The 23,667-nt window shown below is 41.6% G+C and overlaps 1 long non-coding RNA gene across 1 annotated transcript; it reads right to left on the bottom strand.

The window, feature by feature from the left end:
* Positions 1–334: 334 nt before the first annotated feature.
* LOC309868718 lies at positions 335–20,734 on the bottom strand. The gene is made up of 5 exons (XR_014313809.1): positions 20,666–20,734; positions 14,731–14,810; positions 13,646–13,764; positions 7,538–7,624; positions 335–549 (listed from the first exon to the last, which is right to left on the bottom strand). It is a non-coding gene; the product is annotated as an uncharacterized lncRNA (long non-coding RNA).
* Positions 20,735–23,667: the final 2,933 nt, after the last annotated feature.

The raw sequence follows: 23,667 nt of genomic DNA, 5'->3' as shown, positions 1-23,667 counted from the left end.
GGTGGAAGTTTGAGAAATTGCTTGTGTTTCCTGGAAATACTGTATCTTGTTTTATGACCCTCATTTTCTCAGAGTTTGGCTAACTTAGGAAGTGGAAAAAATAAACAAACAAAAAAAACAGAACAAAACAAACCCCCAAATTTACTAAGTCTTGTTCTAACAACATGAAGGTGATCCTCCTTAAGAAGGTTAAAAAAAAAAAAAAGGTAAAAAAATGTACCAAAAGTAATAGAAAGGGCAGTTTCATCTCCAGCAGAAAGAAAGTACCCATTTATTCTTTCTCAGGGAAGTTTACAGTAGAGGAAAATGCAATGCTCTGGCTCCTGGAAAGTTGGCTACAGTTCTTTCTCATTGTTGTTATGAGCTTTGGATAATGGTGTGTGTCACAGACCAGGTAGGAAGTTAGATCCCCAAATCCGCAGAATCCAGGCCTTCAGAAAGCTGAGGAATCCTACTTGAGAAGTCCGGAGTTGGAATGCAAGGGTATCAGGTGCAATAAGACAGAGGCTCAGGAGGCAGGAAAGGATTCAGGAGTCCAACACCCAGGTTCTGAGGTCAAAGCAAAACAGAGGGTCAGAAATCTATGGACATGTAGAACTCTGAGGCATGTGGGACAAGGTTTACGACTCTGTTTCTGCAAACAAACAAACAAACAAACAAACAAACAAAACTCTTATCTAGTTTATGTTGGGGCAGGAGTCATTCTCTATTTGCATGCTGTTCAGGGCCTGAAAATAAGGGTTGATGATGATGGGGTTATAATAGAATATTAAAATGACTTTATTGGACAAGTGTATTAGTCATGATCTCTATTACCTGATATAGACCCCCTTCCTGTTATTTATTTTCTCCAGTTTTATTGCTGTATGATTGGCAAATAAAGTTGTATATATTTAGAGTATGCAGCATGATGATTTAATATATGTACACATTATGAATGTTCAGGAAACACTTCTACAGGGTTTCCAACTTCCACTGATCTTCAAGGTCATCTGAAAGCTTTAGATATAAAATAGATAATCTTAAGGCATATCATCCATATCAACACATAAAGTTCAGCTTCTTCTGAGCTTCAAGGAGCAGGCTATTTCCAATACCTTTAATATGGAGGGAAAAAAAGTGATTGTTTCCACTCAAGAGCTTTCCCTAGCAATGACCAGGATCATAGCAACTACTTCTGTTTAAAGGAAGGAGCTAAGGGAGCAGGGAAATAAGCTGGGACTCAAAAACAAGAAGGAGGTGGTGATGGGGAAAGAGTTAGAGTTTTAATAACATGAAAGCAGAAGAAATTTAAAGAGACAATAAAACATGCATATACTTATTCAAACATATATGGGATGTTTTCAATGTACCAGGCACTGCATATATAACCAGACACCAAAGGATTCAATGAGAAAAATGTTGGTGACCTCTAGCCGTCTCCACATGGAGAAAGCAAGAAAGTTTCCAGAGAACCTGAGCATTGAGAGATGAATCTAGGCACACATAGATAGATGGTCCTTCTGTACCAAAGTACCTCAAGGAATACCTACTGAAATGTAAACAGCACCAGACTATGGTCTGGGTTTCAGTTTTAGTTTTATAATTTTGAGCAAGTCTGTAAATTTTGCTGACTCTAGTTTCTAACCCTAAAAGACAAGATGCTTTATTATCAGAGTTTAGTAGGAAGGATATCATTGTGAGCTGTTGGGTGTTGTAATAGATTATGAACTAGTAGAGGGATGTCACAGAAGACAGAGAGGCCAGCTCTTTCTGAGAGAGACTATCAGAGCAGCTTCACAAATATTTGAGTTGGGCCTTGACCAAGGAGTACAAATTCATAAGGCAAATAGAGATGGTGAGCAGAATATTTCTGGCAGAGGGCAGAGGAAATAGCATTTACCAAGGCCCCGAAGAATTCATTCCTTTACCCATTCTTTCAACTAATTAGGGAGAATTTGTTATTAATTACTCATTAGTTTATTAGTTATATTAATTTTAGTATTATTATCTATTACTGTTCTAGACAGTTCAATACGACAATAAATAAGACAGGCAATGTCTCTGCCCTCAAAGTATAAAATCAAGTGGAAAAGAAAGATAATAAAATAAGTAAAAGTTATAATTATGAAATATATGATATAATAGTAAAATTTCAAATAATCAGTGCTATGAGAAAAATAAACCAGGGTATGATAATAGATAGTGAGGGCAGAGGTGGATAATGAAGACTTCTGTGACAAAGTAACATTTGATCCGGAACAAAAAAGAACCTACCATGGAAAGATCTGGGGAAGTTCCAGGAAGAGGAGTATCAACACATGTGAAGATGCTAAGATGGCTCTAGCAGGAGCTGAATGAAGGGATGATTAGGTAGAGCTGAAGTCAGAATGTTAGATGGAGACACATCTTATGAGGTCCTGTAAATATACTAAGGAGCTTCAACTTTATTCTAAGTGTAGAGGCAATTGTCGAGGCAGCCAATGGAGATTTAAAAGGATAAATGGCAGGACATGATTAATATGCTTAAACGATCACTCATAGAGGGTAGACTGAGTGTCAGAATATGGGCTAAGAATGAAATCAATTCTGACAATACCTCCTCAATATTTCAAGTAAGAAATGACCATGACTTTAACTAGGAGATCAATAGGGCAGATAGTGGGAAATGGTTAAACTGTTTAATGTATTGTTTTCCATGGAGTCAACTGGATTGACTTGGGTTTAGGGAATGAGAGAAAGAAAGAAAGGAAGAAAGGAAGAAAGAAAGTAAGAAGAAAGAAAGAAAGAAAGAAAGAAAGAAAGAAAGAAAGACGCAGATTTTTCGCCCAAAGAAATGATGGTGCCTTTCATTAAGATAAGGGAGGCTGGAAGTAAATCATAAAGGGAGAGAAAGAAAGTTCTGTCTTGACATCTTAAGTTTGAGATGCTTATGCAACACTTAATCAGAGATATAAGTACGGCTTAAAGAAAAGCAGACACATGTCTTGAACTGTTACAGGTGCCCAGTGGTTGAAGAGCAGCACATGTGGAGAGAGCACAGTTCAAGCTGAAGAGTCCGGCAAAGACCACTTCAAGAAGAGCGGTACATGGGACGCCCGGATGGCTCAGTCGGTTAAGTATCTGACTCTTGTGATCTCAGGGTTGTGAGATTGAGCCGTACCTTGGGCTCCATTTGGGGATTCTTTCTCTTCCTCTCTCTCTGCCTTCCCCCTCCCCCCTGCACATGCTCTCTCTTTCTCTAAAAATGAAATAAAATAAAATAACTTATTAAAAATTAGAAATAGAAGACATTCTATTTCTTGCATGACACATAAAGTTTCATGCAAGAAATAGACATGACACATAAAGATAGACTTTGTTCTTTAGGCAATGAAGGCCTAATAGGGTCTGTTTTCAGTTTCTGAATACTCACCCTGAAAACAGTGTGGATGGCTCATAGGCTAGCAAGATTGGAAAAAGAAGACTAGTCAAGAAACTTATCATTATTAATATAAAGCAGAGTACAGAGAAATCTACCTACAGTAAGGCAGAAACAGTGGGAATAGAAAGAAGTTTTGGACCTTTTAGGATGCATTCACCAGTGGTCCCTCTAAAACAGAAGCCAAGCTGAAGACAAAGACCTGGGCAGATGATGATATGGAAATCATCAACATCTGGATAAAAGCTGCAGCCTCGTGAGTAGACAAGATTGCCTGGAGCAAAACAGAACTAGAAAACAGGAGCACCAAGGCGATGTTCTTGGGAACATCTCAAAGGCTTCTGGAAGATGAGAAGACTGCGATGGAGGCACACTTGGATAAGAACATCTCTAAGCTAACTGTTTTAGTCATCTTGGGCTGCCATCACCAAGTACCATAGACTGGGAAGCTTACAAACAACAGAAATCTATTTTTCACAGTTCTGGAGGCTGGAAGTCTGAGATCAGGGTGTCAGCACAGCCAGGTTCTGATGAAAACTCTTTTGTGGGTGGCAGAGTGCCACCTTATTGTTGTATCCTCAACATGGCACAGAACAGAGAGCAGAGAGAGGAGGCAGACTCTCTCATGACCTCTATCAGGGCATTAACCCCTCCACCTGCATGATCCTATCAAATCCTAATTACCTGCCAAAAAACCCACTTCCTAAAACCATCACCTTGAGGGTAGAGTTGTCAACATATGATTTTGAAGAGGAGGACACATTCTTTCCTAATGGTAACTATCAGCTCTAATATTCTGTAAGTCACTCTAACTTAGAGCAGGTCAAGAAATGGATATTGAGGAAGCAAGACAGCCCAGTGCAACCGAGGTTTTGTCCCGAGGCTAACTATTTAGCCTGAATGTGTCAGTCATCAGAGTCTGATTTCTTTATTAGGAGATGCAGTTAAAAACAAAGAAAAAAAAAAAAAAGGACATGCAATACCATGTTGCAGAGGGGCAAGAAAAAGGCACAGAAGCAGAGAAAGGGAGTGAATATGTGAATATGAATTTCCTAAAGTTGGTCTTTACTAAGTATAACTGATTGCTGTGTCCATCCTTCAAGAAGTTCCACAGACTATATTTCAGGATGGTTCATCTGGTGGTGGAAGGGAGAATATCGATCCACCATTTCCATCTCCCACTAATTAAAGTTTTGGCCCAGGACACATTAACTCTCCCACTCTTCAGATGTTATGTATGTGGTCTCTGGACAGTAACAACAAGGAAGCCCTTGAGTGGAAGGGGAGACACCAGGGATGGGAATGATGGAAGGGTCGAGATCAGATTGTGCAAAGTAGCCCAAAACTGTGCAGGAAAGGCTGATGCTCCATGGATGGCTGGAACAAGAGAAGAACAAGTGCTGAAATGGTACTTATAAGTTTCCTGATATAGTAACTAAATACAAAGAGTAGTCAGGTGTTTTGAGCTCTTCTGTTTATTCAGAAGTATTTATTGAGTTCTTGATGTTCCTGATTCTCTTCTAAGACCTTTGAAATGTATTTTCCATGGCAATTTTATTAAGGAAGGACTGTTACATGGTCGTTTTACAGACAAGGGAACTGGTGCTTTAAGAGTTGAGTATTTTGGACAAAGTCATACGCTAGTAAGGGGCAAGTCTGGGACTTGAACTCAGCTCTCACTATTTCTTTTCTTCTAGTTTTTATTTAAACTCTAGTCAGTTGACATATACAGTAAAATTGATTTCAGGTGTAGAATTCAGTGATTCATCACTTATGATGACACCCAGTGCTCATCACTACAAATGCCCTCTTTAATGCTCATCACCCATTTAGCCCATCCCCCTCACACCTCTTTCCATCAGGCCTCCGTTTATTCTCTGTAGTCTCTTATGGTTTGTTTCTCTCTCTCTCTCTCTTTTTTCCCCTTCCCCTATCTTCATCTGTTTTGTTTCTTAAGTTCCACCTATGACGGAAATCATATGGTATTTGTCTTTCTCTGACTGACTTACTCTGCCTAGCATAATATATTCTAGCTCTGTTCACATTGTTGCAAATGGCAAATTTTATTCTTTTTGATGGTTAAGTAATATTCCATTGTATACTTGTACCACATCTTCTTTATCCATTCATCAGTCAATGGAACTTGGGCTGTATCCAAAATTTGACTATTGTAGATAAGGCTGCTATAAATATTGGGGTGCTTGTATCCCTTTGAATCACTATTTTTGTATTCTTTGGGTAAATATCTACTAGAGCAGTTGCTGGATCATAAGGTTGTTCTATTTTTAACCTTTTGAGGAAACTCTAACCTGTTTTCCACAGTGACTGCACCAGTTTGCATCCCCACCAACAGTGCAAGCAGGTTCCTCTTTCTCCATATCCTTACCAATACCTGCTGTTACTTGTGCTGTTGATTTTAGTTATTCTGACAGTGTGAGGTAATAGTTCATTATAGTTTTGATTTGTATTTCCCTGATGACAAGTGATGTTGCAGCTCTAATTCTTGAGTCCTTTCTACACTACAGAAGCACCTCATACCAGACCAGTTATATCAGGTTTTATTGGGAAGGAGCCTATGCATCAATAGTTTTGAAAATTCCCCAGCGGGGGGCACCTGGGTGGCTCAGTGAGTTAAGGTTCTGCCTTTAGCTCAGGTTATGATCCCAGAGTCCTGGGATCAAGCCCCTCATTGGCCTCCATGCTCAGTGGGGAGCTTGCTTCTCCCTCTCCCACACTCCCAGCTTGTGTACATGCTTGCTGTCTGTCTGTCTCTCTCTCTTTCAAATAAATAAATTAAATATTAAAAAAAAAAATTTGGGGGGCACCTGGGTGGCTCAGTGGGTTGAGGCTCTGCCTTCAGCTCAGGTCATGATCCCAGGGTCCTGGGAGCGAGCCCCACATCGGGCTCTCTGCTCAGCAGGGAGCCTGCTTCCTCCTCTCTCTCTGCCTGCCTTTCTGCCTACTTGTGATCTCTGTCTGTCAAATAAATAAATAAAATATTTTTTAAAATAAAATAAAACAAAATTTCCCAGCTAGTTGAAATATGGATGTAGGCTTGGGCATAACTGCCCTATTTAGAAAAACAAACAAAACAAAAAAGCAAAGCAAAAACCTTTTTTTACCCACTGATTTGAAATATAAGTTGGAGTTATATTTTATTTTATTAATGTAAAGACTTGTTTGATTCAATGTTGATGGAAAAGGGTTTCCATGCTGTTTAGAAACCTAAACAGTAGTCATTATGCAAGCTGATTAAACCCAGTGCTATGTTGAGATCATGTCCTTACATTTGATAGCACTCTCTTTCATTGCTCTTTTACTGCTTTGTGATCTCCTGAACTGTGTTCTTCTAGCTAAGGGGGAAAAAAGTCTCTAGATTCTCCCTGGTAAAATATAAATCTTAGAAAATCAAATTCCAACTTGAGAAATCTGGTTTGGATCAAAGAAACTGAATCATTAATCTGGATCTTTCTGCAAAACTGGAGCCAACCCAACTCCAGGCCATGATATATGTGTCAGAGGCCAGATACTTGGAGGGATATTAATTCTTCCTTATTGCTGATGTGTTTGTGATGACAGAGGAGACAGAGACCAATGGAAGAATACCGAAAGACTGTATTTGGGTATTTTTAGCTTGATTAAAATAAGGGATGATTTAAAACTATTTTAAACAGCTCTTCCCACAGAACCCTGCGAAGCATCCAGCCTGATTGCTGGATGGGAGAAGCTTGGCCAAAAGACCTGGATCATGAAGAAGAACCTCTCCCATTCACACTGAGCCTCCAGCAGTCAGAGACTGCTCCCCATCAGTCTAAACAACATTTTTGGTGATGTAAACACAGACGCAGATGGGAATTGTTTTTTAGTATCTTAGATGGGAAACCTCAGTGGTTCCCATGGACTGCTTAAAGACATTAAAAATCATACTGCCATTGGCGAAGGGACTGTTTCCCCTCTGAGGAGCACTCTCAGGTGACAGTCAGCCATCACAAGCAGGTTTTTGAGTCACGAGACAATGCTAATGTGAACTAAGCTTGTGCCCCCGGGAAAGCCTATTTCCAGCTCTCTCCTGCTGCTTCATAATCAAAGGGATGGGTGTCCCTGACTCCTATGGTCAGAGCAAGGGGAGGAACGAACCTTGGTTAGTCAGGAGTTCCTGCCTTGTTAAGTGCTGATCCTGCACTCTCTCCATCAGTTTCACGAGACCGATGAGCACTTCTGCTGCTGATAAGGCAGAAACACAATCATTATCCTACACGCATGTATCTTGCAGGGTGACTTGGACACACATTCCATATCAGCACCTCTGATGGTCTGACTCATTTCCTCTACCCTGAGGAGAAGCAAGGACTGCCTGGACAAAGCATTTACCATTCATAGTCAATGAATCGGGCACTTCTCCAGATTCTGAGAAGCTTTAGCCATAAGCCCCCAAACCTGTTCTCAGATGGAGTTCTTTCACCATTGACTCCATGAACTGTCTGAGCTTCATTTCACTGATGTGGCTCATCCAATGCCTTCCATGTGAAAAAGAGAATCAAAATTACTTGAGAATGAAAACAAATTAAAACAATGCTCGGTCGAAATCTCCCTTGTCTTTCCCTGCCCTAGGACTCTTCAGGCGTGGAGAGCCCAGGTGAAATCCACAGCATTAGATCAGTGACACAGCATATTCAGACCTAGTTGTTGCCAAAGTTAATTACAGCATTTGTTTATTAGTATTTACACACTTGGCCAAGCAGAATTCTACAGGAAAAACAAAACTACTGGATCTACCCCATCCTGCACCCCATCTCAGAGACAATTCTGTCTCTGAGTCATCCAATTGCCCAGTTACCAGAAGGCCTCAGCATTTACCCTTTGTACATGTGGAGCCCTTGACCCATAATACTTCTCTGGCCACCAATTCATACATTTGGCTTAATAGTGACACAAAATCTATCCAAGGTACCATTTTCAATGGATTTTTCTCCTTTCTAAATGGACACCAAACCTTATAAGCCTACATGCTGGTTGCCCACACATACTGTTCTCCCTTCCTTTAAGAATTGAAAATAAATTGGTTTTATTTGAATGATGCTTGGGTGGCTCAGTCGGTTAAGCGCCTGACTTCTGATTTTGGCTCAGGTCATAATGTCAGGTTTGTGAGATAGAGTCCTAGTGGGCTCCACACTTGGCATGGAGCCTGCTTAAGATTCTCTCTCCCCTTTCTCTCTGCCCCTCACACTTGCTCACTCTCTCTCTCTAAAAGAAAAAAGATAAGAAAAAAATTGTTTTATTGGAATGAGAGTGGAGGACATTTCTTGAGGACAGGGAACGTCCAACCACAGACTGCCTCTGGAATGGCCGAATTGTAACTCCATGGCCGCATTTTGGAATGATCAGGCATTCTGTGTGCTACGCTTAGCCTACAGCAGTTGAACCCAAAAATTCCCAGATCAGACTCCAGTGTTCAAATCCCAGCTTCACTCTTTTTATATCAGTGCAAATTCCTTGACCTCTCAAAATCTCAGTTGCTTCATTTAAAAAATAATTATAAAGGGGCGCCTGAGTGGCTCAGTGGATTAAGCGTCTGCCTTCGGCTCAGGTCATGATCTCAGAGTCCTGGGATTGAGCCCCGCATCAGGCTCCCTGCTCACCAGAAAGCTTGCTTCCCCCTCTCTCCCTCTGCCTGCCTTTCTGCCTGTTTGTGATCTCTGTCAAATAAATAAATAAAATCTTTTAAAAAAAATTATAAAATAGTCCCTGCTGTGAGGATTGGATGAGATCAAATCCGAGAGCTTAGCATCCTGTGTGTGGTGAGGGGTAAGTAAGGTTCAATAAAAATTAGTGCCTATTTTCATTTCACTATTATTTATTTAATCTTGAAAGGATGCCACAAAATCTAGTGGCATTTCCGGGATCAGATCAGATTTTAAAAAGGAAACTTCTTAGCTCACATTATGACTTCAGGTTGTTTGGGAAGATCACCTACTTTTCCTAACATGAAGGAAATCCTCTTTACACTCTCCCGACACCAGCGTAGTTAGCGGGTAAAAACTGGGGCTCTTGGGACGCCTGGGTGGCTCAGTTGGTTAAGCAGCTGCCTTCGGCTCAGGTCATGATCCCAGCGTCCTGGGATCGAGTCCCACATCGGGCTCCTTGCTCAGCAGGGAGCCTGCTTCTCCCTCTACCTCTGCCTGCCATTCTGTCTGCCTGTGCTTGCTCTCTCTCCCTCTCTCTCTGATAAATAAATAAAATCTTAAAAAAAAAAAAAAACAAAAATCTGGGGCTCTTTATTATGTCAGAATCTGCCTGGACGGTGTCAAGAGCGTTGAGGTGAGACGAGGAAGCAGGCTCTCCACTCCCGCTAGCTAGTTCTTGTTTCAGGGCTTCTTGACCTGCTGAGGGTTCCCCAAGCTGCAGAGTGGTACTGGATGATGACGTGGACAGCTACATTAGCCGTGTCCTCCTGCGTCTGTCCCAAGGTTGTCCGATGGGGATTGTGAATGTCAGGATGCTATGTTTCACAGTTAATGGATACAGCTAAATAGACGGAGTAAGTGAGCTTAATTGATTTTGCCCAAGTTATGGGTGGGGGTGGGGTGGGAGGGAGGTAAGAATGAGTTCCCAGAGAAGGGTAAGCTTAAGGCTATCAAAAAGAGATAAGAAACTAAAAGATTTTCATTGCTCGCTAAACAAGACCTCAGCTAGGACCCGTTCTCAAAAAGCAACAAAACAAGATTAGAGGAAGGCCAAAGGATAGATCTTATCAAAGATAAATGAGCTCTAAGATATAGTGTATTTGAAATGTTTGGGTCTTTCTTGGCAAGAGACACACTCTCATCTTGCTGCTGTCTCCTTCCCCTTTACAGCTCTCATTTATTATATCCGGAGATGGTCTGTTTTGCCAGGATACGCCCCTAAAACATTTCGCCCCTCCCCATTTCTTCTCTTTCTTTAAACCACAGGTATGCAATAGACATTTTATTCCTGAAGGCAACTGATTTATTTGTGCTGACATCATTAAATGTCACAACAAGAATTTGACTTCATGTCCAAGATTATTAAAAATACATATTTCTTATCCTTAAAAATAGGAAATCACGTGTCTCTTTCAGAAAAGGAACTCACCCTTAAAAGACTTGTGCTCTACTAGAAATTCTCGGCATACGATTTTGAGGATTCTTTGAAGAGAATCTTTTCTTTCACCATAACGTTCCCATAGTAAACACATTAGAGCGGAAATGCTCAATATATGGGACAAAAACCATGCAAATTTGGTTCACATTCTAAATGTTTTGGTATATCCAGCGAACATCTGGACCAAAGTCTTTTCCATTCTTCAATTTAAAAATAAAAAAAAATTAAATAAATAAATAAAAACAAAAACACTCATTCATTTATGTCTTTACATATTAAACAAAATGAATTAATGGCTTTAAAACCCTTTGCACTAAAAAAGGAAAGTGCTTCCAGCACGACAACTGAAATGATAAGTTGCTGCCCAATGTGTTTTGAAATAGACCAAACATAAATCCATCTTCAATAGGGAGTTTTAATTGGAAGCCACACTGACCCTTCCCTCTGGTGGTGCTGCCACACAGTTTGCAATAATGAAGACTGACAAATTGTCCTAGCTGCATGGAGACTCACAATACACTCCCCTCGTGGCCTTAGCCACACCGAGCATCAGGAAGCAGACGCGCTTCTTTCCAGATGGTGGGAAGATTCCTGAGGTCCACTTTAAGTTTCTGGACCAGGGCCCCCTCATGAAAGCAAATGTTTCATTGGAGGGAAAGCAGGGCTGCAGGGGGCATAGCCTGTCTGAACAAAGGGAAGTCCAGGGAAACACCCCTGAAATTAAAAGGATCTGAAATTAAAATGAAGGCAGAGGAAGAAAAAAAAAAAAAGAAACACTCTTTCATGGAGAATTCCATCCTTTTGTGGCCTGCTTGGGAATTAAGTTACAGAATTTTCTTGAGCTTCTAAGGTTGGTGTAGGAGGGGTTGCAAATCTCATCCAGAGCTCTGATGATTTTTTCTGAGGAAAAGCAAATCAGAAAACAAGGAGAGTTTCTGGTTTAGTGTGTGCTGTTGAGCAGAGATTGTGATATTGAGACCATTCCAGGAAAGGAAGTTTTAAGGCCAAAATTAAAATAGCACATTTGTTCCTTGCAATTTGAGTTCAGAATCCCCCAAGGCTCCTTCCTTGGGAAGCCTTATTTTTCATTTGAGAGATGTTGTGCACCATATGGATTTTTTTTTTTTTGGGTTTACATATTGCATTTGCCAAGAATGTCTTATGAGACACAGCACCTCATTTTCCATGGGGGTCCCAAGAGATAGCAGATACCTTCAAAGCTCTCGCTATTTGCTTGGTACATATAAACATGCAGAATAAAGCAACACTATTTAGCAAATAAAATGATACTCTCATAACTTTTAGGCTGTGCAAATCATAATTACAGCAATAGCAATAATTATTATCACTTAATTTTCAAAGAGCACCAACCTTCATTTAGACGCAAACTAAAATTGGAATCCAGCCTTGACATTAGTCTGTTAGGACTCAGAGTCTCAACAGAAGGCACAGACAGGTTTGAACGGTTTGACTTGATTTACAGGTGAATTCAATCAATGTGTCAGTTCCCACAGAACTTACAAGTTGCTTGACTTAGTCAATTGAATAAGTGGACCTATTGTGTTGTCCCCTACCCTCTGCAGAGATAACGGAAGTGGGGATCAGTCCTGGGGAGGATGTGACAGGAAAAGGAGAGTATCTAAAGTGGTTGAGTGTTGTTCTTCTCTTTGCCATTCTTCTTATTTGTTGCTGGTGTATTTTTAGGTATTGGCAGTTCTTGAAGGAATGAAATTCACGAAAGTGGACTTAAAATGGAGTTGTGGAAGTGTTGAATTCATGGGGGGGGGAGCACATGAATTCCTCCACTGACAAGCTCCTCTAGACTTCTTTGGCTCCATTTCTTTACTGCTGGCAGTCTTAGAATAACAGACTGTCTTCTGATCTTTCAGCATCTTCTCTTTGGCGCTCAGGCTTACGGGGGATTGCAATTTGAAGCTGGAAGACTCTTGGTTGTCTGGATCTTGGTTAATGAAGAAACTGTCTTCTCTGCACTTACTAAGTAACTTACTCAATAGCCTTAAAGTTGAGAATAATAACTCTTGCTGTCTGATTTTCTTCTGCTGAATCATTGAAATCTCATCCAGTGTTAACACGCTTCCAGTGAGAGAACCGGGAGAAGGTATAGGGATCCTGGCCCTTTGAAGATCTTCTATTTTGTTCACATAGGGTTTATGCTTGTTGGTTTCTGTAATTTGCAATTAGAGGACTCGACTCTACATGTTTCCTGAGGAATATTCCAGAAACTATCAAATACAGATATATGTGCATGGATATATATAAATATATATATAAACATACACACACATAGACATCAAACAACCTTTTCTAAAAATTACCTATATAAATGAAAAAGTACAAACTGCCGTATAATACAGTGACATTCACAGTGAGATGTCAAAATATGCAGAAAACTATTGTATTTGGCACAGTGACTCTAAGAAGTAATTGAACCGGGGTGGGGGTTGGGGGGTGGTGACAACGGCTTTGCTGAACAGAACTCACTAGTTTGAAAAATCTTGCAACAAGCTCTCTCCCCAACACTCTGCAGTAACTGTCTTTGGCCATTCAGTTCCTCTTTCTAATCTGTTGGCCTTTGTAACTACCAGTTACAAAGGGCAGGGAAATAGACAGAAATCTAGCAAAAACGATGGCTAGACTTAAAAGAGTAAGAAATGGTGGCATTCGGAGACATTATCACAGTAACTGTCACTTATTCAGCACTAACTACGTGCCAGACCCCATAGCAAGTGCCTTCTATATTTTACCTCAGTTCATCTGTGCTACCTAATGAGTTTTCACACCTAGGGCAGGGATTTGGGGGGTCAGACAGAACTTTCACCCATATCTCAGCTGTACCCTTTACCTAGCAACATGAACATGGAAAAGTTACTTAAAGCTCTCAAAGCCTCTGTTTGTTCCACCATAATCAGGTACTAATCACCTGACAGTTTCTAAAGGGAACTTTGTAAGTGAGCATCTCTGTGTTTGGAATTTTTGAATTTCTAGGTATGACATTATACCGTGCATGAATGGGACTTACTCTCAGAGTTCGCCTTAGCCCCCACTGTCCTCTTTCCATCGCCCAGAGACTCCCGCTTCCTTTACTCTTCCTCTAGAGCTCACCTCCAATAATTGAGTCACCTTCTCTGTTCTTTCTGAATCCTCGGGTTCTCCAGAATTCACTGTAGCTCTTCAGCCCTGTGCACAACACAGCTAGCTCCCCCATGAAGTCCTGGGTGAAGCTGAAGTAACGAGAGGGATTAGCATGTGTTACTTGCATGCCGTACACCTGTGCTCTAATCCCCAGCAGAGCCCCGGGAAGCCTCGCGGACAGGCTTCGGTACAGAGAAGATAAGCGCCTTGTGCCCACGTCACACAGACCCTGCAACGATTTCGCTTCCCCTTCCCCAGTCTCATTTTCATCAAATACCACTGCTCCATCTGTATTTGTTCTCTTGAGGAAACAACAAGAGCAACATGCTCTTGTCAAGTTAGAATGAGTAAGATGTTGGCTTTTTGTTTTACAAGTGCATAAATAGTGTTTGTGAATTTTTACATAGCGAAGAGTAGATCAGCCCTGGGCAGCGTGCTAGAAGGACAATGATTAGAACCACATTGAAGTAAAAACCAAGTACAAATGCAGTTTGCGAGCAAAACTATTCAGTTCAAGGTTTTGGTGAGGACTGTTTTCTGGTTCGCTAAAGATTTTTAAACTAACACCAACGAGACAACTTAAAACAGAATTAAAAAAAACTTAATCACTTCGACACGTTATATTAGGGACTACTTATAAAGAGGAACAAAATATGAGTATAGAATTCCAGAAGTCTCTGTCTCCATGTGATTCTTTAATGGCATGGCATGTCTATCTTTTGATTCCAGTATTTTCTATGTTGGTATATAATGTCCACTTAACATGGTAATTTACCTACCAAAAGCCTACGTTCATATTAGAGTTTGTTTTTGAATGAAGAAGATGAAAATAAACAATATTTCATCTACATCTAAGATATCAGCAGAGGCCTTGGCTACTTCCGGGTCCTGTTAGCTTCTTAAGCGTGAGGAAGGCACCCTAAGAGATGCTGATTTCATTTAAACATCAAAGGGAAGATCTCCATTTTCACTGGCTTTCTTCGGTGTCTCTGGCAAGAAGAACTTGTAAATATGGCTCACCAGCATCCAGTCTGTTGTCCCAGTTACAAACCTACCTCTTGCCTTTGGAAACGTAACATTTCCTCTCCTTCGGTGGCATTGCTCCCTGCAGGGCCGGGCACGCCTGGTGCTTTCCCTATGAGAGTGAAATCAGCAGTTTCTTATTTTACAAGAAGCATTTTTAGGGTTTCATCAAATCTGTCAAAGATGAAGCCCTAGAGGTGAAAGCAACGAGTATCCACCCGTCTCTGGTGTTTCCAACTTCCCTCAGCAGATAATATAATGCGGTTCCTCGAGAAGCAGGCTTGTCCTCAGAGAAGCCCAAAGTGCTTTGGGGGTCAGTGAAAAGGCTGAAAGTTCAGCCTTCAGCTCCTCTGAGCACTTTGCCCTATGTCGAGCCTCTCAGCTATGGTGACAGTTAACAGCCGGATTCTAGGTGACATGGAAACTTGATCACCACATCAGTACATGGGCCATCAAATATGTGACCCTGAGGTGAAAGTCTCCATGTTATGTTACCTCTCCCCTCAGCCAGGCCGCTCCCCCACCAAAGCCCTGCTTTTCAATTTATATTTATATCCTCCTAACCTCCTTCCTGTTCTTTCACACGAGGCAGTTGACGGTGGTAATAAATGTGGTCATACTCAAGGATGGGGCTGTGACAGCCTCAATAAGGAGCAGACTGATTTGTTGCTGTGGGGTTGAAAGCTCAGACTTTCATGAAACAAAAATATTATATTCAGGGTAATGATTTATGGCCTTGACTCCTCTTTGATTGCCGACCATAAATACTAGCAAACGGTACTTACAGCATCTCTAGAGGACATTAGGAACACACTCAAGTTTATTTTATACAGCAATTACCGATTCAGCATAAGCATGGACATTACTCGAAAAATATTATTTTCCCCCCAATAAGTCTTTGGAAATGATAATGCTCAACAGTGATTTTCACACATTCTGACTGTAGCCATATGACTCAAAAGTGCTCAAAGAAATCCAATGACAGATCAACCAGTGAGGTAAGATCTGATGCCAATCGATAGTCTGACAAGGATGTCTTCTTCTTTTTCTTTTCTTTTCTTCTTTTTTTTTTTTAATCCTGTAATAACCTCGCTTCGCAGCCTCAAATGCATGGCCTACGCCTAGCATTAACCCATTAAAACTACCAAGTCACGGGTGCAAAATTGCCAGCCTGGGCTTACAACACAAATCTTGTTCAAACCTCTTTGATTTCCTAGTGCCTGGTTTCTTCGTGGTCAAGCAGGAACACCTGCTCTGATGGCTGGTTTGAGCCTCGATCATACCCATTTCTATCTTCCCACCCTGGGGGAAGATAGAAATTTCTCTTGCCCTTTTGACTACCCCAAAGTCTTAGAGCCCCATGAATAAGATACCATTAGCCATTTATAACTCAAGCTTGTGCCAGCCAGAACGAAGAGGAGTGCCTTGTGAATAGGAGGCTTTATTTATATTACAAAAACATTTCAGTCCCAGGAGGAATTTATTTATACTCTCTATACTTAGTGCTCAGTGAATTAATTTATTTAAAGCAGTGAATGATATTTTTCCATGATACAGATTTGATCCCTCCATGGAAAAGTAAAAAGACCTTCCTAAAAGCTTCTATCGAGTTGTAGAAGTTGGATCCAGAAGAGGCTATTTGAAATGCTATTGAAGGACCGTCTCCCAGTAGACAGTGGTGTGACTTAGGAGCTGCTTTACGTTTATTATTACGGTAGGTAGCCACTCTTCCTTCCCTATCTTGTTTGAGAGACTTCCCAGAAGATAAAAACCAATTAACTCTTTATTTTGGCAGCAATCATGCTAGGTGTTCTTTTAATGGGTATTATTCTTGCTAAATTATAGATGAGCTTGATAGTAAGACAAATGCCATTATCTGAGTTATTTATTCATGCGATGTCGTCTGTAACATGCCCACACTAGTTTTTTTCGAAGTTTAGTATCGATCAATTGCTTTAATCAGTTGTACCAAGGGATGCTAAAAGACTCTGGCAATCCCAGCTTTGAGTATCAGCATATCTCTCTCTGGGTCTCTGCCAGGCTAAGAGTGAAAACTGTGGCTATTTTCAAACTCTGGGTAAGAAGAACACTGAGTAGAGGTGGACGGATGGCTCCTTACATTTAGACTGGAGAATGCGTATGGTTCCTCCGACTCTACGCGCAGGAAGTCCTCCCTCGGACAATGGCCATCCTCTTTCTGCTCACATTCTGTCCAGCTGCGATCTTAGCTGGAAGGAGGGCAGCATCCAGCCTGGCTTTCTCTTAAAGATACCCACATATCTTTTCTGACTTTGTTTTCAAAGTGGGGAACAAACTGTGCTGCCTTCCTAGAAACACATGGCCAAGACCTCAGTAGATAATCAGCATACTGTCTAGAGGCAATTAAAGATGATAGAGTTGGGGCTCTATTTTTATTTATACTGTGTAATGAGGCTCCAAATTAAAAAAGTTATATCCTAATCTCCATTAATGTAAGGAGTTGCAGTCTTGTGAGTGCAGTGGGCCGTATTAGGTGACAAATTTATCATTTTTACACTTTCTTTCAGTGCCAACATTCAGCGTTTCCCGAGGACAAGTGCTGATACAAATAGCAGGAGATCTACCCCCCTCTCTCCTTGTCCTACTGTGGAAGTGGGTTTCATTTGAGCAATAAGACCTGACAGACTGCATTTGTGGGCACTTACAGGACACCTTAGGTGGTATTAAAAAGCTTAAGGTCAAAGACAGGGGCTTTAACTTCCTAAGAAGTGCAATAATGACCCTGAAAAGCACAGTTTGGCCACCTTATTGCAATCGTAGAATGGAATACATTAAAATAAAGAAAACAAGGAACACAGACATCGTGGTAATGGGTAGAGAGGGATATGAAATAAGTGTCAAACAATCACAAGTCTTTGTATTTGGATTTCTAAAGGCGTTTCCAAATGGTTATCCCTTTACATAGCTTTGCTGCTTTCTCATGCAAAATCAGAGACCTATTGTCCCCAAAGGCTTCTGACCAGTTCTTCTACAGATCTTAATGAAGTTGGAAAGACTCAAAATGTTCATTTGAGTAGAGGACTCTGCCAAGCCCGGCATCCAGTGGGGGCTCCCTCAGTTTTTAGACTTAGGCCAGAGGTTTGAATGGGACAGAGGCATTTGGGGAGGGACAGAATCCCTTTGGGTCAGTAAAGAATGACTGAGTAACTGCTGAGAAATTCGAGAGTGTCTATTAAAGGTTAAACGCTGTGGTAGGCTGAAAAAAATGACCCTTCAAAAGATTTCCATGGCCAGATCTCTGGAACCTGTGAATGTTACCTTATAGGGCAAAATTAATTAATTAGTTATTAATTAACTTAAAAATGAATAAAAATGGGGTACCTGTGTGGCTCAGTCAGGCGTCTGCCTTTGCTCCAGGTCATGATCCCACAGTCCTGGGATCAAGCCCCGAAGTGGGCTCCGTGCTCAGTGGGAAGTCTACTTCTCCCTCTCCCTCTGCCCCTGCTTGTGTGCTCTCTCTCTATCTCTCTCACACTCTCAAATAAATAAAGTCTTTAAAAAAACTTTTTTTTTTTTTTTAACCGATGTGATTAAGTTAGGGGTCTTGAGATGGAGAGATGGTCCTGGATTGTCCAGGTGGGCCCTAAATACAATTACACGTTTCCTTAGAAGAGGGAGGCAGAAGGAGATTCTACACAGAGACACACACAAATGAAGGTCATGTGACCATGAGGCAGAGGTTGGAGTGAGGTAGCTGCAAGCCAAAGAATGCCTACAGCTTCTAGAAGCCAAAAGAGGCAAGGGATCCATTCTCTTCCAGAAACTTAAGAGTGATTATGGCCCCCTTTGCCCCCCAGCTTTGGCTCCATGATACTGATTTGGACTTTAGGCCTCCAGAACTAAGAAAGAGAGAGAGAAAAAAAGTATTGTTTGAAGCCTCCCTTCTGTGGTAATTTGTTACACCAGCTACAGGAAACGAATCCAAGTCCCAGTTAGCTTGGGGCTCCCAGTCTCTCAGGTCTTACCCCTTCTGTGACTATTCTTTAAGGTTACATTATGGGTTTATTTCTACACAATTTCAAAGAATCCCAGAGAATAAAACGTCTGGACGACCATCTAGGAGCTATCTCCCCTGCTATAGTTTTTTTGAGGGAATCTGAGGCACAGGCTCAAAACTCAAAAGTATCTTTTCATAAGCCCAGGTCTTTCCTCACCGTTGTTGCACCCCGACCCCCACAAAATTCTACTTTCCTTTCCAAGACCGCTTCTTTCAGAGAAGTTTCCTTGAGGCTCCTATGGGGAGCCTTCTCTTCTCCCAGATAACCTCCATCTATTTTAAATCCTCTGTACCTTTTGCCAAAGAGACACATTGCCATGCACCCATCTCCCTGGTGAGCGTGTGACTCCCGTAGAGAAAGAATGTTTGTGTCCCCCGAGGGGCTTTGACCAGACCCCACACCTTGAATGAGGGCAGTGCCTCCCAACAGCCAGGCTAAGTATGCCAACTACATGGGTAGGGAGTCTGTCCTCTCTGTATTTTCCCATCACGTGGGAATGAATCACATCAATGATACCCAAAAATCCAATGGACTCTTCACGGTCGTAGAACACATGACAGATAGGGGAGAGAAGAAGGAGAATTCTTGCTTATCGATGGCCTATACAAGACTTCTCTGAGGTTAAGCACCTCTATTTCTGTGGGCATTCAGTGTTCAGGTTGGGGCAGAAGTCCATAAAAGTTTGTCCCAGAAGGACTATGTATAACATACGCCTATATCCTTGAATTGCTATGACAGTAGGTAATAGTCATGAATGAAATAATCAGGCAACTTGTCTAAATGGAACTGAGGGGACTGTAACGTCTCTCAGTGTACCACAGTCCAGCTTACAAGGACCTAATGGTCTCTGCACCTGGTGACCCTGACTTTACTGGGCAGATGTAATGCATGTGGACGGAGGTGGGCAAGTGTGCGATTAGCTTAATTTAGGGTCTTGGAAAATTCCTTTCCCCAGGAACACTTCCCCTGAAGCTGCTTTGTTTCACATGCTATTAAGTAGTCTCCTGGCAGGAGAGGGGGTGGGGATAGGCAAAGAAAAAGAAACAGTTTGCTTATCTGTTTATTTTCTAGGTATGGTGGAAGAAATCCATAAATAACTGGGGCTATTAACTGAAAATATTTTTAGGTCAAGCTCTCTCCTTTACATTTAGGTAACAAGAGGAGCAGTAACAAAAGAGAAGGAAATAATAATAATAATGATGACTGTAATAGCTGATAATTATTAAGCCTCTCCTCTGTGCCAAAGAGACAGATGATCTTACTTCTTCCTTGCAACAGCCATGCGGAATTGGTACTATTGTCAATCCAGGTGAGGAAGCCAGGGTCGGTGAGGTTAAGAGGCTTGGCAAGGTCACCCACAGCTAGTTAGTGGCGGAGCTGGGGCCAAAACCCAGCAATCTGTTTCAGCACACGTGCTCTCTGGGATATACTTTTGTAGCAGGTATAAATCTTAGTCTATAAACTCGGGTGGTTTACTGTCCGTAAATCAACTTAATGTCATCCTTGGGTCCTTTTCACCCTGGGCCAGAGGAAGCTAAAGCTCAACCATTCTTGGGGCTTCCTCATTATCCCCTTCAGCAGATTCGGGTAGGGCTTGGGGATCTGATGACCATGTCAGGATAGAGTATGCCTCTGTCTCTCTGTCTGTCCAGTTGCTGCCAAGAGGCACATGGCCCCAGGTCACCTTTTAATCCCTGCTGTGTGGCTTCTGGGCCAAACCTGAGGCCAACAGTGTGGAGGTGTGGAGGTGTTTCTCCAGAGCAGCCCACGCCCAACTCCCCTGTACCCCTCAACCTCAGATGTCACCAAGAGCAGGGAGCAGGTCCCAGCTCTCCCGAACTAGGGACATTGTGTTGCTTTGAGGGAGACCTATCTTTCTCCTTTCCTCCATGCCTCCCTCTTTCGTTTCCTCCCCAAGAGAGATACGCACTCAGCACTCTTGCTTGGGTCACTGCTCTTCTCCATGGTCTTAGAATTTTGACAGTTTTTCTTCTTCCCCGGCAGCAAATCCCCAGCAGGTACAACTCTCGATAGCTACTGAACAAGTGAAGATAGAAGCAGAATACAGAGTGAAAACTTCAGTAAATATTGAAAAATGTGCTCCTGGCACATCTCCCTTTGCTTCTTGTCTTGTCAGCGATGGACATACTCATTGCTCGACAGAGCGCTCACACACACAAGCATACATCCATACCACATCTCTGTAGCTGTTCATTCTTTTCATATTTACTATCTTTCTTTCAGCCAGTAAAGCACATATCATGTAGGCTCTGTCTTTGACAATACTGATGTCGTTATGGAAATACATAGAATGTTCCTGTATTAAAATGCCCAACAAAGTGTACATTGTCGCTGAGCCCCATGAGGTAGTGGTGTGGTGTGCAGGTGACTTGATTGACTTTTACCCATGTGTCACTTCATACTCACACCACTTTTTAATATAACTCACCATGTGCCTTTAAACTTATGAATTATCAGAGAAGATCTGATGCTTTGGAATTCATGCTAATTTATTCCAGTTATTAGAATCTTTAGAAAGATTATTAAAGGAATATTTAAGTGTCTCATTTCATGGAAATTAGAAGCTCTGGATTATAATATATATTTATCCAGAAAGTTGGGGGGGAAACCTCTAGGGAAGATATAATATTTACTATCCACATTGGTTTCATTACTGCCATGTGTATGTGTATGTGTGTGTGTGTGCTTTAAATATACTGTTTATATTTTATCTGGTGTATCCCTCCCCTCCACAGTAAATCCCCAGACTATTAGTGCATACAGGACACGTGTAGGGATGCTTTCTCAGTAGACCTCATCTTCAGGGATCATTTTATTTCCACAGTTTAGTGCCTCCTTACTAGAATAGAGCACTCCATAATTTTTTTCTAAAGATTCTATCAGTCTTGATCCAATGTGCTAGGTGATAAATGACTGAAAGTTAGCCACAGAGGGGAAGTAAGCAATGAGTCATGCTGTCTCCTAGTAACCAGTCAGTAAATAGCTTCCAGCAAGTATTTTAAAACCCAAAGCACCCTTACCTTTGGTATTATCCTTAGACGACTATCCTAATCTATATCTGTTCTCTCATCCTTCTTTCAGAACTTCCAAGAAGAGAGGAAAAAAGGTGGGGGGGATCAGTTTACCTACGTCTATTACCTTCTTCAAAATTCAAATGAAGTCGTACCTATACCAGGGAATCTTTCCCAACAAGGCCCTGTCCTTGATTTGTTTTTCTGTGTTTTGCTTGCTTTCAAATGTGATGAAGCCGTTTCTACTATATGTTATTTTTTTGCTGACAGATAGGTTTCTCTACCTAACCAGTCCGTATCAATATAGGGTTCCATAATGTAGAGCAAAGGTCAGCAAAACTCGAGACTAGAACGTGGCAGTTAAAGTATCTCTCTTATACATCCTATGCCCTGAAGATTCCTTCAGATGAGTTCATTTCAATTTATTAAGATTATTAAAAGCATAAATTCTCCCTAAGTGAGAAGTAGTAAAGAGGAGAATTAAGCTTATTAAACTTATCCACCTTTTATTTTATTTTTTTAATTTTACTTTTAAACATTTTATTTATTTATTTGAGAGGCAGAGAGGGAGAGAGAGAGCGAACAAGTGAGAGCACAAGAGTGAGGGGAGGGAGAGGCAGGCTCCCCACGGACACGGAAGCCCGATGCAGGACTCGATCCCAGGATGGCGGGATCATGACCTGAGCCAAAGGCAGCCACTTAACCAACTGAGCCACACAGGCGCCCCTTTGTTTACCTTGTAGAGCATTTCATCTAAACAGTTAAGGGTCAGATCTGAGGGAGGGGAAGACCTTATCAAGGATATGAAGGAAAACAAGACAAGTAGTTGGGGAGCACAAAGCATTTGAAGCAGGACCCACATAAGCTGACGTGGCGGGGCGCTTTGGTTAGACAGACAGCGACAAGGGACTAGTCGCAGGAACCTGCGAAGGAGGAAATAGAGGGGAATGAGTAGGCAGGGAGGATGCGTGGCAGAGACAGAAAAGGCCACAGCAAATCATCTTAGAAGAACCTGTAATGTGTGGTTGCAACGCTGAATAAATGGTAAACTCTGGAAAGGTATGATTTGTTCTGTTTCCTTGTTTTCTTCTAAAGCTCTCTCAAGAGTCTGTGAGCCGGACACATTTGCTGAACAAATACACTTCTACTTTAGGTGAAAAGAATAAGCGATACTCAGACAGAAAGCAGAAGGCCTAATAAGAATGTTTGCCAGGACTAGAAAAGGTGGCTCTGGGATTTGGGCAACGTTGTCCCCAAAGCTAGGCTCTCTTGCATAAATCAAGTCTCAATCCTTCTTAAAGGCATCTCTTTACATTGCTGTTTCATTTTATTCATGAGCAAGAGTCTCAATTAGCTGAGGACTTTGTTTAAGGTCATACAGAAGGGTCAGGAGGGATGCTAGAGGCCTTCTGGTTTCCACTTCTAGATGGACCTAACTTAGCTTAGCTTGCCCAGCTTTGGAGGGTCATTACGAGGTGCTCAGCTTCACTACCAGAGATAAGAAGTCATTGCTATGTGGAAGAAACTGCTTTCTCCAGTTTGATTTGGTCTCTTTATTGATAAAGCAGCTACCTAGTTGAGTCTTTCTTTCACATTCCAAGTATAATACGAGCTTTTCCATAAATGATCCTTTGAATCCCCCAAATTCCATGAGGTGGACATTGGGTCTGCGTTTATCACGTGAGGCTTCTTATAAGCACTGAGCCCGTCTCCCAGTGTCGCAAAACTAGTAAGACCCAGAACTGAGATTTGAGCCAAAGTTCTTGTGGTTCTGAAGTTCATGTTCTTACTAGTCTGTCCATAGAGTTTCTCTTCTGTAAGTCGGCATGCCTCGAACAGGTGGAAAAAAAATTCTTTTGCATGTTTATGAATCTGATTCAAGTGTGGCTGTAGAATTATA

Source organism: Mustela nivalis (genome assembly GCF_964662115.1).
Source record: "Mustela nivalis genome assembly, chromosome: 7".
Classification (NCBI taxonomy): domain Eukaryota; kingdom Metazoa; phylum Chordata; class Mammalia; order Carnivora; family Mustelidae; genus Mustela; species Mustela nivalis.
The sequence above is the reverse complement of the archived record's forward strand: the minus strand, read 5'-3'. Positions and strand labels throughout refer to the sequence as shown.